Source organism: Octopus sinensis, linkage group LG1 (assembly GCF_006345805.1).
Source record: "Octopus sinensis linkage group LG1, ASM634580v1, whole genome shotgun sequence".
In the NCBI taxonomy this organism is placed as follows: Eukaryota; Metazoa; Mollusca; class Cephalopoda; order Octopoda; family Octopodidae; genus Octopus; species Octopus sinensis.
The window spans coordinates 165733706-165754256 of NC_042997.1; the positions used below are offsets into that span (position 1 = coordinate 165733706).

A 20551-nucleotide genomic window follows, 5' to 3' on the forward strand; every position below is an offset into this window, starting at 1 on the left:
GACGTAGTCAGTCCACCTGTACATACCTTCCTTCTTGCGACACTTGTGAAGACCTGTTGAGGCAAGTGAAAATCAAAAACAAATCAAAATAGATGAACATCAATGGAATTTGTATCTTTGTGGTACCAGTGCCGGTGGCACACAAGAATCCATCCGAACATGGCCGTAGTCAGTACCGCATCACTGGCCATCGTGCTGTGGGCACATAACAAACACCATCCGGTCGTGGCCGTTCGCCAGCCTCATCTAGCACCTGTGTCGGTGGCACATAAAAACACCATCCGAAGACCCGGCAAGACTAGTCAGGCCATAAACCATGGCCCCTACCTGGGACGTAGTCAGTCCACCTGTGCATACCTTCCTCCTTGTGATACTTGTGAAGGCCTGTTGAGGCAAGTGAAAATCAAAATCAAATCAAAATCAAAACAAATCAAAATAGATGAACATCAATGGAATTTGTATCTTTGTGGTACCAGTGCGGTGGCACACAAGAGAAAACCATCCGAAAGTGGCCGTAGCCAGTACCGCATCGACTGGCCTCCGTGCTGTGGGCACATGACAAACACCATCCGATCGTGGCCGTTCGCCAGCCTCATCTAGCACCTGTGTCGGTGGCACATAAAAACACCATCCGAAGACCCGGCAAGACTAGTCAGGCCATAACCCATGGCCCCTACCTGGGACGTAGTCAGTCCACCTGTGCATACCTTCCTTCTTGTGACACTTGTGAAGACCTGTTGAGGCAAGTGAAAATCAAAATCAAAACAAATCAAAATAGATGAACATCAATGGAATCTGTATCTTTGTGGTACCAGTGCCGGTGGCACACAAGAAAACCATCCGAACGTGGCCGTAGCCAGTTCTGCATCGACCGGCCTCCGTGCTGTGGGCACGTAACAAACACCATCCGATCATGGCCGTTCGCCAACCTCATCTGGCACCTGTGTCGGTGGCACATAAAAACACCTTCCGAAGACCCGGCAAGACTAGTCAGTCCACCTGTGCATACCTTCCTTCTTGTGACACTTGTGAAGACCGGTTGAGGCAAGTGAAAATCAAATCAAATCAAATCAAAATAGACAAAATAGATGAACATCAATGGAATTTGTATCTTGTGGTACCAGTGCCTGTGGCACACAAGAAATCCATCAGTGCTGTAGTCAGTGCGGTGGGCACATGACAAACACCATCCGATCGTGGCCGTTCGCCAGCCTCATCTAGCACCTGTGTCGGTGGCACATAAAAACACCATCCGAAGACCCGGCAAGACTAGTCAGGCCATAACCATGGCCCCTACCTGGGACGTAGTCAGTCCACCTGTGCATACCTTCCTTCTTGTGACACTTGTGAAGACCTGTTGAGGCAAGTGAAAATCAAAACAAATCAAAATAGATGAACATCAATGGAATTTGTATCTTTGTGGTACCAGTGCCGGTGGCACGTGGCACACAAGAAAACCATCCGAACGTGGCCGTAGCCAGTACCGCATCGACTGGCACCGTGCTGTGGGCACATAACAAGCACCATCCGATCGTGGCCGTTTGCCAGCCTCATCTGGCACCTGTGTCGGTGGCACATAAAAACACCATCCGAGCGTGGCCGTCTGCCAGCCTCGTCTGGCACCTGTGTCGGTGGCACATAAAAAACACCATCCGAGCGTGGCCGTTTGCCAGCCTCGTCTGGCACCTGTGTCGGTGGCACATAAAATCACCCACTACACTCTCGGAGTGGTTGGCGTTAGGAATGGCATCCAGCTGTAGAAACACTGCCAGATCTGACTGGACTGGTGCAGCTTTCGGGCTCCCCAGACCCCAGTTGAACTGTCCAACCCATGCTAGCATGGAAAGCGGACGTTAAATGATGATGATGATGATATATACTTCTTACTTATAGTCTTACTATTTTTACTATTTATATCAATATTAATTTATGTTTGGTTGAAAGTCTAACCCACATACAATGTAGTGTGTATATTTCTATATATCTAAACATATACATATGTATGTACACACACACACCTACCCATCTATACATGTATTCTTACTATTATAGAGTCAGGTAAAACATAGTATAATAAAGTAAAAGGAAATATGTATACATATATCTATATCTGTACATGCATTCACTTATATACACGCTATTCCTAAAAACTGTAATATAAACACTTTCTTTTATTATCATTACCTTTGCACAGCTTCTAACACTAAAGATGCACTACGGTGTCAGCTGTTCACTACCAGTGAACTAAGGTAACACCCCTTATTTTTCGAGCGCCTTCCGGAGTATTCAAGCAGTTCCAAGCAGTGCTGTTTTCTGCAAGTGCTCCATCCTTATTGCAGCCCATATTTTTCCATTTACTTCTCAAGATATGTATATATTATAACTAGATGTGTGTGTGTGTGTGTGTGTGTGTGTGTAACAACAAGCACTATATGAAGGATATCAACTAACTTTTTTTTCTAATTGTTTCAAACCAAGTATATAAAATCTAGACGGTACAAATTGCTGTTTTGTCACAAGAGACAGAAAGTAATTTAGATCCTTCACAGAAACAAAATAACAGTTGATATATACTGAAATGGTCAGTCTTCACCACTTTATTATCTCTAAATGGTTAACTTTATTCTTCAATCTGCTCAATAAGATAGGATTGTAATTTATAGTCAATCTGAATATTTTTTTTTGTTTCTTTATTTCTGAATTTTATATTTTGACCATAATTGTACCTTGTCTATCACTACATCAATGGGTTTAGCTTTGTCTGTAAACTGCTGAAAACGAGACATTATTTTGGGTATGCATTCTCATACTGAGTGAAATGAATGTAGAATCTAATGAAGGACTATATATGTCTGTATATATATATATACACACACACATGTGGAATTATATATATATATATACACACACATGTATATCTATATACACACACACATATACATGGATATATATATACACACACATGTATGCATATATACACACACACACATATACATGGATATATATATATATATACACACACATGTATGCATATATACACACACATATATATATATATATATATATACACACACATAAATATGGATATATATGTATATATGATGATGATGATATATGTATGTATATATACCTATATATACATTTATCTATCTATCTCATATATATATATGTACATATATATGTATTGAATTATGCATGTGCATACATACAAATATGTGTGTATGTATGTGTGAGCATGTGAATGTGTGTTCATGTGCACATGTTTGTTTACATTTCTTAGCTTGATGAATTTTGCATGTTATTCTTGGAAAAGGAAATATTTTGAAAACAAATGAGTTCAATATTTGATTTCATATATTGGGTCATCCCATAAATATTTCAGTTATTTTATACTTCTATTTTTCAAAATAAAAAAAAAAGAAAACTTTGTTTATCTTATTTTCATTTTCTACAAAGCTCTTCCATCTATCTGGTAGACTTGCAAAGTCCCTCTTCCAAAATTCACTTGTCTGTGATGAAAAATACCCTTCCAGTACTATTATAATCTCATCTACAGAATTCATGTTTTTTCTGTCCAAATGATTTTAAAGACTGCAGAATAAATGATAATCAGATGGGGCAATGTCCAGCAAATATGATTGGTGAGGCATCATTTCCCATTCAAACTGCTCTAGCCTTTGGAATGTTATATTCAGTGTATGTGGTGGAGCATTATCCTGCTGTGAGAACACCTTTTGTCTTGAAACCAAAGCTGGTTATTTTCTTTCTAGCACTGACTTAAGCTGCTCAAGCTACTCACAGTAGATCTCCTTTGTTATTGTTTGACCTGGGTTTAAAAGTTCAAAGTGGACTAAACCTTTCCTATCCCACCAAACAAATAACAACACCTAACATAGGTGAAGACCTTTTTTTAGCCTGGGATGCCAGTGTTTCTACTTTCCCTACCCACTGTCTTCGGCACTTAACATTTTTATAGAGAACCCATTTCTCATCACCAATCACTATTCAGTCCAAAAAAGGTTCATTCATGAGACATGACAACAAAGAAGAGTACACATTCACTCTCTGCACATGATTAGATTCAGAAACTTTGTGAGGATCCCATTGACCCAATTTACTGGCTTTTCTGATGGCATGCAGGTGCAAATGAATGGTTGAATGACCAAATCCAAGCTTCCCTGCTGGTTCCTCAACAGTTACAATGGGATTTTGTTCAAACAGGGTTTGTAGGACATCCTTGTTGAGTTCTACAGCTCTTCCAAGATGAGGCTCATCTTCTAGACTGTAGTTTCTGGCTTGGAATTTCTGGAACCACTGTTGACACTGGCCTATACTTATTGTCCGATCCTCATATACTGCATTAACATTCCTCGCACTTTCCATTGCGTTGTTGCCTTTATTGAACTCATAAAGCAAAATATGCCAAATATGCTCCTTTGTCACTTCCATTACAGCTTTGAAAAAATAACTGTTAAAATTAAACTGCACTCTTCAAAACATACACTAAGAATAAGTACAAGGTAAAATCTGCTTTTATAGCAAGTTGATGCAGGTAGTTTATCCCGTTCCCCTCCAACTTTTAATTCATGCAATTGAAAAAACTGCATTATCTATGGGATGACCCAATATATATTTAAATGTGTGTGTGTGTGTGAAACTGATAAACTAAATTCATTTTAAGACAAAAATTTACAGTTTCATTTTGATTAAAAGAGCAGTGACTTCAGAACAAAACCATTTATATCTGCATTTAACAACTCCATCTGTCACTCACTCCCACTCCATTTGTTGTCTTAGACTCCTTATACTGGCATTAGTGACGAGACACAAGGACGTCCATAAATTATCGTTACAACTTCCACACTTCTGAACTTCAACTTGTAACGGTTATTATTTCCTACCCAACAACCTCTTGCTGAGGAAAAAAAAAAGTCCATAGTGAGCATGATGGAGGTTGGATTAGTTTAAAACACACACACACACAAAAAACCTAACTTATTACCAATTTTATTTAGTGAAAATAGCAGTCAACATATTAACAAACTTTGCTTTTTATAAGTATATAGATTACACAGCAGTATATATATTAAAAAACAAAAGGACAGTTGTCAAATAGACATGACAGCATGCTAGCTGTAAATATTGCTTATAAAACATAGAATTATTGTTTTTCTATGTATGTGGCCATTTGTCAATGCAACATCTGTTGCATTATATTTTGACTTATTGACATTTTAAATAGAATACTGAACTTTTTTGTATAACAGATTTTTCAGAACAGAATAAACTAGAATTCTATGTTTAATTAGTATACTGTGAATATTATAATAAAAGGGTGTGGGAACATATCATCATCATCATCGTCGTTTAACGTCCGTTCTCCATGCTAGCATGGGTTGGACGGTTCGACCGGGGTTCTGGGAAGCCAGAAGGCTGCACCAGGCTCCAGTCTAATTTGGCAATGTTTCTACAGCTGGATGCCCTTCCTAACGCCAACCACTCCGTGAGTGTAGTGGGTGCTTTTTACGTGCCACCTGCACAGGTGCCAGGCGGGGCTGGCAACGGCCACGGTCAGATTGGTGTATTTTATGTGCCACCGGCACGGAAGCCAGTCGAGGCGGTGCTGGCATCGGCCACGAGTCGGATAGTGCTTTTTACGTACCACCAGACCAGGGATCCTGGCTGGTTCAATTCGATTTCGATTTCGCTTGCCCCAACATGTCTTCACAAGCAAAGGGGGTTGGCAAGGGTGCCTGTCGTACGGTCGCATTGGAGTATTTTACGTGCCACAGCCACGAGTCGGATAGTGCTTTTTACGTACCACCAGACCAGGGATCCTGGCTGGTTCAATTCGATTTCGATTTCGCTTGCCCCAACATGTCTTCACAAGCAAAGGGGGTTGGCATGGGTGCCTGTCGTACGGTCGCATTGGAGTATTTTACGTGCCACGGCCCCGAGTCGGATAGTGCTTTTTACGTACCACCAGGCCAGGGATCCTGGCTGGTTCAATTCGGTTTCGATTTCGCTTGCCCCAACATGTCTTCGCAAGCATGGGGGGTTGGGATGGGTGTCTGTCGTCGGATGAGGTTCTATATCGACTTCGCTTGCCTCAACCGGTCTTTGTGTCCAAGGGAGGAAAGGCATTCATAAGTGGGCTGGGCTCACTTGTCCTGCCTGGTCTTCTCACGTACAGAATATTTCCAAAGGTCTCGGTCTCTGGTCATTTCCTCAGTGAGGCCTAAAGTTCGAAGGTCGTGCTTCACCACCTCGTCCCAGGTTTTCCTGGGTCTACCTCTTCCACGGGTTCCCTCAACTGCTAGGGATTGGCACTTTCTCACACACCTATCTTCATCCATTCTCGCCACATGACCATACCAGCGCAATCATCTCTCTTGCACACCACAACTGATGCTTCTTAGGTACAACATTTCTCTCAAGGTGCTAACGCTCTGTCGAGTATGTACACTGACATTACACATCCATCGGAGCATACTGGCTTCATTCCTCACGAGCTTACGCATGTCCTCAGCAGTCACAGCCCATGTTTCGCTGCCATGTAGCATGGCTGTTCGTACACACGCATCATACAGTCTGCCTTTTACTCTGAGCGAGAGGCCTTTAGTCACCAGCAGAGGTAAGAGCTCCCTAAACTTTGCCCAGGCTATTCTTATTCTAGCAGTTACACTTTCAGCGCACCCACCCCCACTACTGACTTGGTCACCTAGATAACGGAAGCTATCAACTACTTCTAGTTTTTCCCCCTGGAAAGTGACGGAAGTTGTTTTCTCTGCAGATTTTCGGAGGTTAATGCTCCCGAGCATCTGCCACATACAAAAACTATCTTCCCAGTTAGCCTACCTTTGACATTGCTGCACCTCTTATGTGTCCATAGCTTACACTGGGTACATCTTATAGAGTTTCTACCTACACCTTTTCTACAGATCGAGCAGGGCCATCTTCCTGAAGATATTTGTGGATTGTCTACCTTTCTACTTATTAGTACTTTGGTTTTAGCTAGGTTGACTCTAAGGCCCCTTGATTCTAAACCCTCCTTCCACACCTGGAACTTCTCCTCCAGTTCTGATAGTGACTCAGCAATAAGAGCAAGGTCGTCAGCGTAGAGGAGCTCCCAGGGACAGCCTGTCTTGAATTCCTCCGTAATTGCCTGGAGTACTATGATAAATAGGAGGGGGCTGAGTACTGAACCCTGGTGGACCCCAACCTCTACTTTGAATTCTTCTGTGTACATGTTGCCAACCCTAACCTTACTTACGGCATCTCTGTACATGGCTTGCACAGTCCTCACCAGCCATTCATCTATCCCTAGTTTCCTCATTGACCACCAGATAAGGGATCGGGGGACCCTATCAAAAGCTTTCTCCATGTCAACGAAAGCCAGGTACAGGGGCTTATCTTTGGCTAGGTATTTCTCCTGCAGCTGCCTTACCAGGAATATAGCATCAGTGGTACTTTTTCCTGGCACGAACCCAAACTGCATCTCATCTAAACTAACTCTCTCTCTGATTAGTTGGGCTATGACCCTCTCCGTAACCTTCATTACTTGATCCAACAGCTTGATACCTCTGTAATTATTTGTATCTAGGGCATCACCTTTACCTTTGTAGCAGTTGACTAGTATGCTGCTGCACCAGTCATTGGGTATGACTCCTTCGTGTATCACCTGGTTGACTATACGGGTGACTAGGTTATAGCCGACACTGCCAGATATTTTGAGCATCTCTGCAGTAATTCCTGATGGGCCTGGGGCTTTCCCTGTCTTCATGCTTCTAATTGCCTTAGCTACCACGGAACTATCAACTCGGATAGCTGGTCCCTCTGTAGGGTCAACATTCGGCAGACTCTCTTTATCCCATTCATTTTCCTCATTCAGTAACCTTTCATAGTGGCGTCTCCAAGCTTCTCTCTTTGCATCCTCATTTAGCGCAAGTGAACCATCCTCCATGCGAACACATTTCTCTCCTACCACATCACGATTCTCTCTCACACACTGTCTTGCAACACGAAATACCTCAAGTCTTTCATCCATATGTATTCAATAACATATGATTAGTGTTACACAAATTTGTGGCATTAATACAGCTAATAAAATGCAATTTATAAATCCAGAATTGCAGGTAGATTTGTACATTAGAGTTTATCTGTTTTGTATTTAAACTGGCTGTATCAGGCCCAAATATCCTACATGTTTTATGTTCAGATTGGCCAGATCTTGCCCCTCACAGCTATCCTACAGTGTCATTCTAAAAGTAAACCATCACATAATGAAAATCTTGAAGCTACAAGGTAATGCATGATTAATTCAAACAATGTGAATAATAAAGCATTACATTTGACAGTGTGTTAAAGGGTTAAATCAAACCATATTCTATGAGTGACGTTGCAACTGTGTCAATCTTGCTTTTATTCTGGAATTGCAGCACTAAGATTAAGTTCCCGTTTCAACGATGAAGGAGAATTTGATTAAAGAGATTTGTTTGCTGTTTTGAAAAGGGGATCAAGTGACCGTCTAGATACTTCTAAGAAGTCTGAATTCAAGATTATTAGCTATTGATTGAATTCAAGATAAAAGCAAATAATTAATGAAGTAAGTTTTTACATTCTTCTAAGAAATTTAGAATTTATTTTCCACATCAGCACTAAGTTTAATACCTATAAGATAAATGAAGATCACAGGGTACTAATGTCTTTATCAAGAACATTAGAATTAAGGTTCTTTCATGTTAACATTTATGTTACCAACCAGTCTGGTTCTAAAGATACAAACCTGCACTTTTAAAGTGATCTTATTTAAAACTGTCCATTAAAAGTTCAATTAAATTTATGTTTCAAACACTAACTTAATAATGAAAAATCTATTTAACTAAATTCTTCATTATCTTCAAAACTGAAAAAAAGACTATTTTAACAGAAATTTGTTAACAAAATGGTTTATCATGAGACTAAGAAATTAATTCTGAAAGTGAAAGTAGTACCTAATTTTTGTTGGTTTCTTTTCTAGCCTGACTAATTAAGATGCTAATATAGCATAGAAATCATAAATACCTTGGCTATCTTAAACTGTGATAAGCAATACTTTGAGAATAAGGTCTTAAACAACAGACCCCATGGTCGTAATTATAAATGTAATAATTGTCATTATATTATAACCTGGCTTTACGGAGACAATCTGATAGGGTAGAAACATACCTAAAGTTATCTATACTTGTTGAAATGATAAAAATAGCCATTGAGCTACACCTCCATGTGTGTCCCAGTTTTGGGATAAGTACATATATTCTTGTGTATTGTAAAGGGCAACTAACAGGGTTGGTAGTCAGAAATGGCATCCCACTGTAAAAGATTACCTCAAAAAAACCACTAATGTTGTCTTTTCCCCCACTGTGCAAATATTCTGAATTGGATTAATCATGCTCACTACACTGTTCTAACTTAAATATTGTCCTCAGTTTTCCTGATTGACCTAAAACACAGGCTCCACTCCCACTTCAAGATTCAGTGACTAACAATAGAAAAGGACATCCAGCTGCAAAAATTAGTCATCAACACAAATCTTCCCAATTATTCAAATGCAGAAAGGGTATAAAACCAGTACCAAGAAAAACATTGGTGACAGATATTTTTTTTTTGTGTGTGTGTGTGTGACAGAGAGAGAGAGAGAGAGAGAGAGAATAGGAAATATAACACCAGAATTTAAATAAGTTTGAAGTTTCCATGTGAAAACAGAAATATTTACATTTGAGTAAAACACAAATAATGGGCTCAATCATATAGAACTACATGTAGAGTAAGCCTCTACATGTAGTTCTATATACCCTCAAAAGACAAGATGGTCATGATTAGAATGCTTTCAATGATGAAACTTAGTTGAAACGCCTTCCATCACAAGTCTGCTCAACTGGATTCACTTTGATAATAAGTCTGCTCAGCTAACTTTGATCACACGATGAATTACACTTCATCACGGTCTTTCTAGTTGCAACAGCTTTGATAAGTCTATCTGCTCAGCTAGAATGTATTTGATTATAAGTTTACTCAATGTAGTTATGGTGCAGTTAATTTACAAAACAATAATAAGTGTGGAAAAAAAAAGTCTTCAAATTCATGCACACACGCACACACACACATACACATACAGTGCAATTTCTCTTTTAACTACAAAAGCTGAGGGAAAAATTTAGTGAATTCTTAACACTAGTTTTTGCCTCAATTCATCTCAGAAGAAATATAAAGCAAATTCAGCCCTTGTAGAATTTGAACTCTGAAACAGGTCACACAAAATTAGAAGCTCCAAAAAATAGCCGTGTGTGTGTGTGCATATGCATATGTGAACATATATATTCTCCAAGCCATAAAAGAGAAATTTAAAACTGGCTGTCTGAAGGAATTGTTATATGCTGGTGACCTGTTTCTTGTAATTGAATCTTTTCAAGAATAAGAAGAAATTCCAAATGTGGAAACAAAATTTAAAATCAAGACATGTTACAGTAAACCTAGCAAAGACAAAAGTTTTAACTATTTAGAAAGGAGATACGTCTCTGCTGCTGTCTGGAAAGTGGTCCTGCTAGATATAAACAACAAGTGTAGATAAAAATTCCATAAGATGTATTCAATATATACTATGAGTGCGCAAAAGGTGTAGTGGGACAAGTAGACTGACAGAGAAAAAATTCAAATGCAACAGATGTACAGGAGCAGTTAACAGAAAGAGCAACCATGTCATAAATTCCTTCACGTGTTAAGGCTCAACTAGAAGTAGTTGATAGCTTCCATAATCAAGTAAGTGGCGTAAAGCATGGTGGCAGTAAATGCTTTGAAAGCAGAGTTTAAAAAATTTCAGGAAGCTATTACTATTTCTAGTAGAAGAGGGAGTCTTTCACTGAATCATGATGTATGTGTATGAAGTGTTATGCTGTATGACAGTGAAATATGGGCATTGCATTCAGAGGATATACAAAGGGTGAATGGGATGAGATGAAATAAGCGTGCTTTATTGGAAGTTTAATATGAGTAAGCATGATTAACAGAGCACAAATGAGCAAGAAAGAAAACTGGATATAAGAGGAATCAGATGCAGAGTACCAGAAGTACTTCAGTCCCTAGCAGCTGTTAACAAGCAGTCACACAATGGCTCAAGCAGGACACACCACAGCAACTGTTCTATCCCACATCTGGGATGGTACAGCTGCTATGGAAGTTGATATCCTGGATCATTTCAGAGAAAGGCCAATCAGCTGTTTGGCATTCCATCACTAATGTCTACATTCTAGCTGACAGGAATGCTGTCCCCTTTCACTATCTTTTCTATCGTAACTATAATGCCCTCTACACATTGGAGTTGGCTTGTCTCATATCTCTATCACGGGGGTACCCCCAACTAACTCATTACCCTTGGTAGTTTCAATTGCTCTTTCTCCACACTTACCACTATACCCAATCCTTCTACCTAGAACATCATCCTAATGGAACTTCCTCTCTGCTCATGTCTTCCTGCAGATGCTGACTTGTAACAACTTAAATGGAACACTAACAGCATCAATCTCACCAATTTTGGAGGGCCTGTAAGGATCAAGGTGTCTGTCTTTTCCTCCACATTCAGCATGTAAACAAAATACAAAAAAAAAAGAAAAGAAAGAAAAGCGCTGCACTGGTACAGACATGCAATGTATGGAGGATGGCATTTGAGTAAAGAAGTGCCATGTGATCCAAGTGGAATGGGTCTAGAGAAAAGGAAGACAAAGAAAAGTACTGGACAAAGTTGTGAAATCTGGTATCTGGAGGCTGAATCTTCAAGAAGGTAATGAACAAAGAACTGCAACAGGTGGCAAGAAACTGCAACAAGTATCATGTAAACATGGTAAAATGATCATAGAATGAAAATTAGAAGCTGTGAAGACTACCTGTGTGTGTGTGTGTGTGTGTGTGTGTGTGTGTGGTGTGTGTGCATGTGTGTGTGTGCATGCAGACATTTTTCTTTTAACTTCATACCCACCAACTGAATGTAAAGCTTAATGTTTACATTCAGCCAGTAGATTGATGTCTCCCAATAATCTATAGCAAACTATCTTGTCAAAGTGAGTTAGTGAAAGTGAAAGAGTGTGGGAAGTTGGGTCTCATAGCTGCCGACAGTAAATTTCATTTCTCCATTTGACCATTGTCTTTAGTAGCTGCCTTGCTTGTGATCATGATTCTAGTGTTCCACTCCATAACTGATGGTAGCTGTCTCTGATTCAAGCTGTCATTCATTAACTGGTTGAGTTGTCATGAACCGACTAACTGATTTTTGCTTGGGGTTCTTGCTTTTATAACTATCCAGAAGGATAGACATATCATTGAGAACAATGGATTTAGTTGGTGGTCTTCTAGCTTTTGGTGAAGGAGAAGATATTAGAAAGGTCAAGTGGTGAAGATATTATTTCAGCCTGGCTAAGGCATCTGGAAAATGTAAAACTGCTGTCACAGAAAAACTATTGTTTTACCGTAAGAAAACTTCTGTTGAACTGTAAATTTACATTTGGCTGTCTAGAATAGCCAAATGTAAACTGGCATCCAGAAGGATGCCAAAAACCAGAACAATCTGGAAAAAAAGGACTTGGAAGCTTAACTCTTCACATGTTCAGAGATTTAGGGATATCCTTACCAAGAAATTTGATGATAGGGAGGAGGAGCTACAGTCCTGTGACATAGAAAGCAGCTAGTTCCAGACCTAGGGTAACATGGTGGTGGAACAATACTGTAGACAGGGCCATTAGAGCAAATAGGCTTGGAAGGCCTGGAAGAGTGTGGGTAGCAGGAGAATGTATCAGATAGCTAAAAGGGAAGCTAAGAGACAGGTATATAGAGCCAAGGGAGTAGCAGAACAGAAGAAGTTTGCCAATGTTCAGTAACATGAGGACCAAAGAACTAAAGTATTTTGGACTGCAAGACAGTGTGTGAGAGAAAACCGTAATGTCATAGGAGAGAAATGTGTCTGCATAGATGATGGTGTCCTTGCATTTAATGATTCTGCTAAGATGCCATTGTGAAAGAATGAATGAGAGGAGAAGAGTCTACCAAAGGCTGACCCAATTGAGGGACCAGCTAGTCGAATCGATAGTACCCTGGTAGATAAAGCAATTAAGGATATGAAAACAGGGAAGGCCGATCAGGAATACCCGCTGGGATGCTTAAAATATTGGGCGATGTGGTTTATGATCTTGTCACCCACATTGTAAATCAAGTAGTTCATGAAGGAGTCATACCCAATAACTGGTGTAGCAGCACCATAATCAAGTGCTACAAGGGTGATGCTTTAGATAAAAATAACTACAAACATTGGGCCTCACAGAGGCAATGACAGGAGACCAAGACCTTTGGAGATATGCTGTGATTGAGAAGACCCAGCAACTAAAGTGAGATCACAGCCACACATATCCGGCCCTGTTAAGAATACCCCTGATGCATCGAGTGATATATGCTTGAGAAGACCTGTTGAATCAAGTAAAACCAATATCGTAGCAGTGGCCAGTGACCCCTGATTGGCTCCCTTGCCAGTGGCACATAAAAAGCACCCACGTACACTCTCAGAGTGGTTGGCATTAGGAAGGGCATCCAGCTGTAGACACATTGCCAGATCAGATTGGAGCCTGGTGCAAACCGTCCAACTCATGCCAGCATGGAAAATGGATGTTAAACAATGATGATATGTATATATGCCAACTGAATTTCTTTTCTCACAGCTATTACACTTCCTCAGTGATTGGCCTTCACTTGTAGTTAAATAACTTTGCTTTATCTATACTATCTTATCACCTAAACTTCATATATTAACATATTTTCTTACTCTTAAATGTCTTTTGTTTCAAATGTCATATTTTTCATTTTCTTGTATGCCTAGCAACTATTTCATTTTACTATTCTTTTACTTGTTGCAGTCATTTGACTGCAGCCATGCTGGAGCACTGCCTTTGGTCAAGCAAATTGACCCCAGGACTTATTATTTGTAAGCCTAGTACTTATTCTATCAGTCTCTTTTGTCAAACCACTAAGTTCCGGGGACATAAACACATCAAAATCTGTTTTCAAGCAATGGTAGGGAGACAAAACACAGACACAAATACTTTTATATATATATATATATATATGTATATGTGTGTGTGTGTGTGTGTGATGGGCTTTTTCAGTTTCCACCTACCAAATCCACTCACAAGGCTTTAGTAGAAGACACTTGCCCAAGGTGTCATGCAGTGGGACTGAACCCAGAACCATGTAGTTGGGAAGCTTTTTACTACACAACCACAGCTGTGCCTATACTCATTTGTTTATATATTTAATCAATTACTGCATATATCTACATGTATATATCTATATATGTGTGTGTGTGTGTAGATCTTTATATTTAGGTATGCATGTGTGTGTATGTATGCATGAACATGTGTGTGTTTGTGTGAATATATGGGTGTACATAAATTACATATACATGCATTATACATATGATGTATGTATATGTTGTGTATACAGTTAGATTTATGACTACTATTGTCTGAATTAGACCTCCCAGGTAGATTATCATTATCTAGTTAGCTTCCAGTATAATTATCAGTTATCACTGTACTTATAGTGTTATTATGACATACAGTGCATATGCCGGGGAAACTTTAAATAAATATAAGTATAAATTATTAATTCCTATGTATGTTTTACTATTGCAACTATTTGGAACCTTGCATTGGATGTACCAAATGCACTTGGTTGCTTAACCACAATGGATCATCAAGGGAAATACATATGTAAATTTATGCACTCTTGCCCATAGTACCATGTTGTAGAACTGAATACAATCATATGGTTGGGAAGCAAACTTCTTACAACACAACCAAGCCTGCACACACATGTATATTTATATATATATATATATTTTCTTATTTATTTAAATGAGAAAAATAGGATTCAAAGTGATGTATTATGCCTACTGGATCATACCTTGGATTTTCAAAGTGCTCCCCTTTGTAATTAATTGAAGTATAACTGATCTTCCTTCAGTTATCTAAATACTAGGCTAGCCAGGTTCGTACATGATGTGCTGATGAGGTGACTGCCTGCATTATAATTAACCTCCACACACCACACATATAATTGGAATGGCAGTGTGATTAAGAAGTTTGCTTCTTGACCACATGGTTTCAGATTCAGTCCCACCATATATTACCTCAGACAAGTGTCCTCCACTATAGCCCTGACCTTGTAAGTGGAGTTGATTAGTGGAAACTGATAGAAGCCTATTGTGTATGTGTGTGTTGGCATGTATGCTTTTATGCTTCTTGGTTTTGACATTGCATTAAAGTTATAAGCATCATACAAGCAATGTCATTCATTTCCAGTCTTCTGAGAAAGCATGTCCAGCTAAGGGGAAATATTGGTGATAGGGAGGGGTATCTAACAGCAGGAAATTTATCTCAACAGATTCTGTATGACCATGCAAGCATGGAAAAGTGGACTTTGAAATGATGATAACAATAACACACAAACACATATAACACGTATGTACACATTAATTTCATTTTGACAAAAGGAAAGAAATTTGGTGGTAGGGAGTAAGTTGATTACATCAACTCCAGTGTTCAATTGGTACTTATTTTATCGACCCCAAAAGGCTGAAAGGCAAAGCTGACCAAAGCAGAATTTGAACTCAGAACACAAAGACAAATGAAAGGCCCCTAAAAATTTTGCCCAGAGTGCAAATGATTCTACCAGCCTGCTGCCTTCAATATGTGCACTCATATGACCAACACTCTTCTATAATTGTAAAAGGTCAGCCTCTCTTTGCCTCAAGTTGAGGCATATCCTTGCATCTGGCAGTATATTTTTACACCTGCCTCACAGCCCAATAGTTCATCAGTGATTGGTTGTATGTAGTAATAGTAATTCATGACATGTGAAAAGCAACAAGCCATATGTAAGAGTCCACTGACTGTCATCAAATTATTATATAAACTTTCTTCATAAGCAGAAAACTAACATTGAGCTACCTACCTAACCCAACTTCCTGTCAGGTTAAAACTTTTAGGGCTGCACTTTAAATATTAATACAATAAAAGGTAAATATGGATGGAATGTAGATGTTGGAGCAAAGGCAAGCAGATGTGTGCTGTGTATGTGAGGTAAGATATCTGGGAGCCTGATTAAACAGAATTGACCTAGATGATATGCAGTTCAGTTTTGGGTCAGGAGAAAGAATAACATCTCTTTCTTAGTGAGATAATTGTAGAAGTACAGCAGTAAGACTCTATACCCGGAATTCTTCAAACTGGAGATGTTTGACAAAGTTCTATATTCTGGAAACTGGTAGTCACTAAGAAAACTAAGAGTAGGTGAATTACTTAAACAAACTATGTAGAGATGCAATCAGAAATGTGGCAGCAATGAGATAGACCAATATATTTAGTGAGCAGGCAGGGGCTGTTAGGGCTCATTTGTCAAACTCCTCTTGTTACAGCACTCCAGGCCATAACAGAGTAGTTTAAGAACAGCTGTCTGTGAAAATTACTATATGCTGATGACTAAGTTGATATAACTGAATCTGTTAAATACTTACAAGAAATTCCAAACCTGGAAGCAAAACCTGGAAATTAGGCCTTAAAAGGTAACTTAGTAAGTAGGAAATAAGATAGGACCCTATTAACATCAAGGAAATGCCCAAGCTCAATATACAGAAAAAGAGTAGGTAGAAATTCCATATAGTGACTCAGTGAAAACTATGGCTGCCCTGGCAGGATCACACGCAGGCTAAGATAAATTTCCCTTGGTTAAAAATCATGAACACTTTCACACATACACATGGAAAACTTTCAATTTCCGCTTACCAAATTCACTCACAAAGCTTTAGTTGTCCTAAGACTGTAGTGAAGACATTTGCCCAAGATGCTGTACAGTGAGACAGAACCCAAAACCAAACAGGTAATAACTGACCATTCTAACTATGCGGCAAAAACTGAGGTGAGAGGGGAACAAAGAGGCAGTGTAGAAAGAGAAGGAAACATTAGCGACATGGCTCCAAGTTTGAACATGAAATAGTGTTCCTTCTGTTTCTTTGAGTATGTGGATCTTTGATATGCAGTGATGCCATTAACCAATAAATCATTAAAGGAGTGGCTAGTTGTGTTGAAGTAGGTGGCGACAGGTTAGACTGGCATACATAACTGTGTGCTTTGAATAATATGCACCCAATAATACTGACATGGCGACAGCTTGTTTGTTTAATGTAAAATATACCACAAAGTTCGCAGATGATGCAATATATGAAGGAGAATGTGTATCAGAAGTTTTGAAAAAGCTCAGTGACAGGTGTAAAGTTATTTATGTATCGGCAGGTGTTGAATCGTCGGCGAGACAGTTTCTCAAAAACTGGATGCAAAACTCTACTGTCTTTCGTTTCCCTCCTGTCATCATTATTCTGAAGAAGGAATCTAACCCAAATGTGGGATACTCCACTTCCCACAGCAATTTTACTGTATTCATTCTGTCGTTTTCATAAAACTACTGCGATGTAGGACCACAGTAAATATTTTAATTCCCCCTCAAAATATTTGTAGTTATTAAGAGCGAGGCTATTTTAAAGAAAGCTAAATAATTCCAAATAAAAGTTATATTGTATTACCTTATAGCTCAAAATACGTGAAATAGAAATTGATAAATAAATCAAATGTAAACAAACGGCATATACAAAGATTGCTATCAAATGCACCAGCAATAAGGCCTTCTTAGTCACTCAACCAGCTAGAAATGGTAACCACATCTTTCTCAAGTCAAATCCTATCATATTAAAAAGTGAAGGATACACAATGCTTTGATTGCATTCAAAGTATGCTCAAAACTTTGTGAGTAATATTCAAGTTTTAATTTAATAATAAAGTCACACAACAATAATAATTTTCAAATTTTGGTACAAGGCCAGCAATTTTAGTAAGTCGATTACATCAACCCCAGCATTTGACTATTACTTTATTGACTGCTAAAAGGATGATGGGCGAAGTTGACCTCGGAATGTAAAATAACCGGAACAAAAGTCGCAAGGTATTTTCCGATGCTCCAACGATTCTGCTAGCTGGCAAGGTAAACCAAGAAATAAAAATAGAACCAGAACAGAACTAATAATAATCATAGTAATAATAAAACTTTTAAAAAGTACACATCGGCTGTATCTGGTCTAATTTTATTAATTTTTAACTCTTTCGATGATGAAATCGTATGTTACACCTGTATTTATGATTGCTAAGTCTTCCATCCAGTCGTACTAAATACTTTACATTCAAGCGTGTGTGTGTGTGTGCACATGTTATAAATAATGCATATTATATATACATGTATTATATAAATACACACACACACATTATATATATATGTGTGTGTATATGTGTCTGACACACATATAAACACAGACTTATTTACATGTCGTTTCTGTTTATTTCGTGATGCTATATATCTCAATATAAAAATGTCTTGTTAGAAATGGTGTTCACCCCAGGTCAAGCTGATCGGGTAGACCTATCTAAGATTACTATAATCTAATATGTCCTTCCTTGTTTTATGTTTGGATGGGGGTGGAGTGAGGGGATTTATTTCATCGCCTTTTCCAGCAGTTCGATCGTTACTCAGAGACGCCTTCGTTGGCTCGTACATACTAAAGGTAAACACCACGTACATACATTTTCGGATCTTAGTGTTTCCTATAATCGACCTTATGGTGGAATATAATTCATTAGCGAGTTAAGAAGAGACATTTCTCCATGATCCACTGATGAATTCAATCGACTATAAGATCGATCCCACGAAATCTTTAGCTCTGAATACATTCCTGTTTTTTTTTTAAATTTTTTTTTAGGGCGGGATCAGCTGTACCTGACGAAACCCATAATCAAAAGTGTTCCAGCAGCAACCATCTTATCAATTTTCAAATATTGTGTACCTTGGTTACATTGTCCAATGTGCGCTTCTTCAATGACTACTTTGTGGTTTTAGGAAATTTGGAGTCTATTTCTAGCAGGTCTATTGACCTCGTAGTGGCTCTCCTATTGGCTTTATCTCACATATGACCAATGCACATGCACACAAACACACACACACACACATATATATATATATATATATATATATATATATATATATATATATATATATATATATATATAGACATATTTTTCACCTAGCAAGGGCAAGTAATTCCTTCAAATTTTAAAATTGATATTGTTTACATTTATAATAGAACTTTCCACACACACACACACACACCACACACACATATATATATATATATATATATATATAAATAAATCCGTTCACATACATATCCGTTTCGGTCGATTTTGTGTTTTGTATAATGTCAATATTGACCACATTTTAAACTAAAATTTGAGGCTCATTTTATGAGGGCAATTTATTATACACATAACTTTATACAAACACACACACATATATATTTTATATATATATATATATATATATAATATATATATATATATATATGTATATATATTATATATATATATATATGGGTGTGCGAGCGTGCGCGCAAAGGAAGAATTGTTTGTGTTTTTATAAATGGCCAACAGGAAGCAAAACCAAAAGTAAAAGAGCAACAGCTTTTAATTTTAAAATGCAGCCGACATTGACATTATATAAAAACAGAATCGACCTAAGCGGATATGTAGAGCTTTTGACATTTCTCAAGACAGAATATCAAAAGCTAATAAATGTAAATGGCAACAGAATACAGAAATATATAGCCAATATCGCATCAGGAAAAATTAAAATTAATTTATAGAAAATGTTTCAGAAATTAATACTAAAATATATATACTTATATATTAATTTAATACCTAAATATATACATATTGAAAATAGGAATAAATCTATTAGGAAACGGCACTAAAGCTACTTCATAAAGATAAAAGATTAGATATTGTGCATTGATTTCGATGACTACATATGTATGCGTGTTTGTGCGTGTTGTTTGTGTAAATATGCATACAATAAAATAAATATAAACGAATGTCAGCTCAGAGATTCCTCATGAAGCAACAACTTGTGTTTGTAGTTATGTACAGAGGAGAATTAGTTGTCTGTTTTTTCATTGGGCTCTCGTAGAAAACATCTGTTATTAAAATAGAAACTGTAATGCAAAATCAAATATAGTCCACAGTAATAAGGGGCGCGTATGCTCTAAAAGTGCACATGAAATATTGTGAGGCGAGAAAATAACAGCACCATGTAAACAATAGAGGAGAGGCAGTATCAAAATACATATACAGATAAAGAAACAAATGAAAATTGAAAAGTACTAACGAGGTATATATATAATTTACCGTTCAGGAGATGAAAAAGATAATAATTATCGTAGTAAAATGCTGGTGATAATAATAATACCAAACGCTGATGGGATTTGCGAAGAGGGAGCTTATCAAACAGATTGTAATCAGTGGCGAAACAACACTACCCTCTGACTCTCGCTTTCCCTCTCTCTAATGACAAATCATCAATGGAGCCACGTCAGGTTATT

The 20551-nt window shown here is 38.1% G+C and overlaps 1 protein-coding gene across 3 annotated transcripts in view; it reads right to left on the reverse strand.

Moving 5' to 3' along the window:
• LOC115215815 (small integral membrane protein 14) overlaps positions 1-20551 on the reverse strand; it is a 43167-nt gene extending 22616 nt beyond the window's left edge. Inside the window, exon 1 of one of the 3 annotated variants that reach the window (XM_029785127.2) lies at positions 20358-20551. The gene's annotated coding sequence lies outside the window, so the exon portion shown is untranslated. Of the gene's footprint in view, positions 1-20337 lie in introns of all 3 variants that reach the window. The other 2 variants (XM_029785136.2, XM_029785144.2) reach the window with 2 other exon arrangements.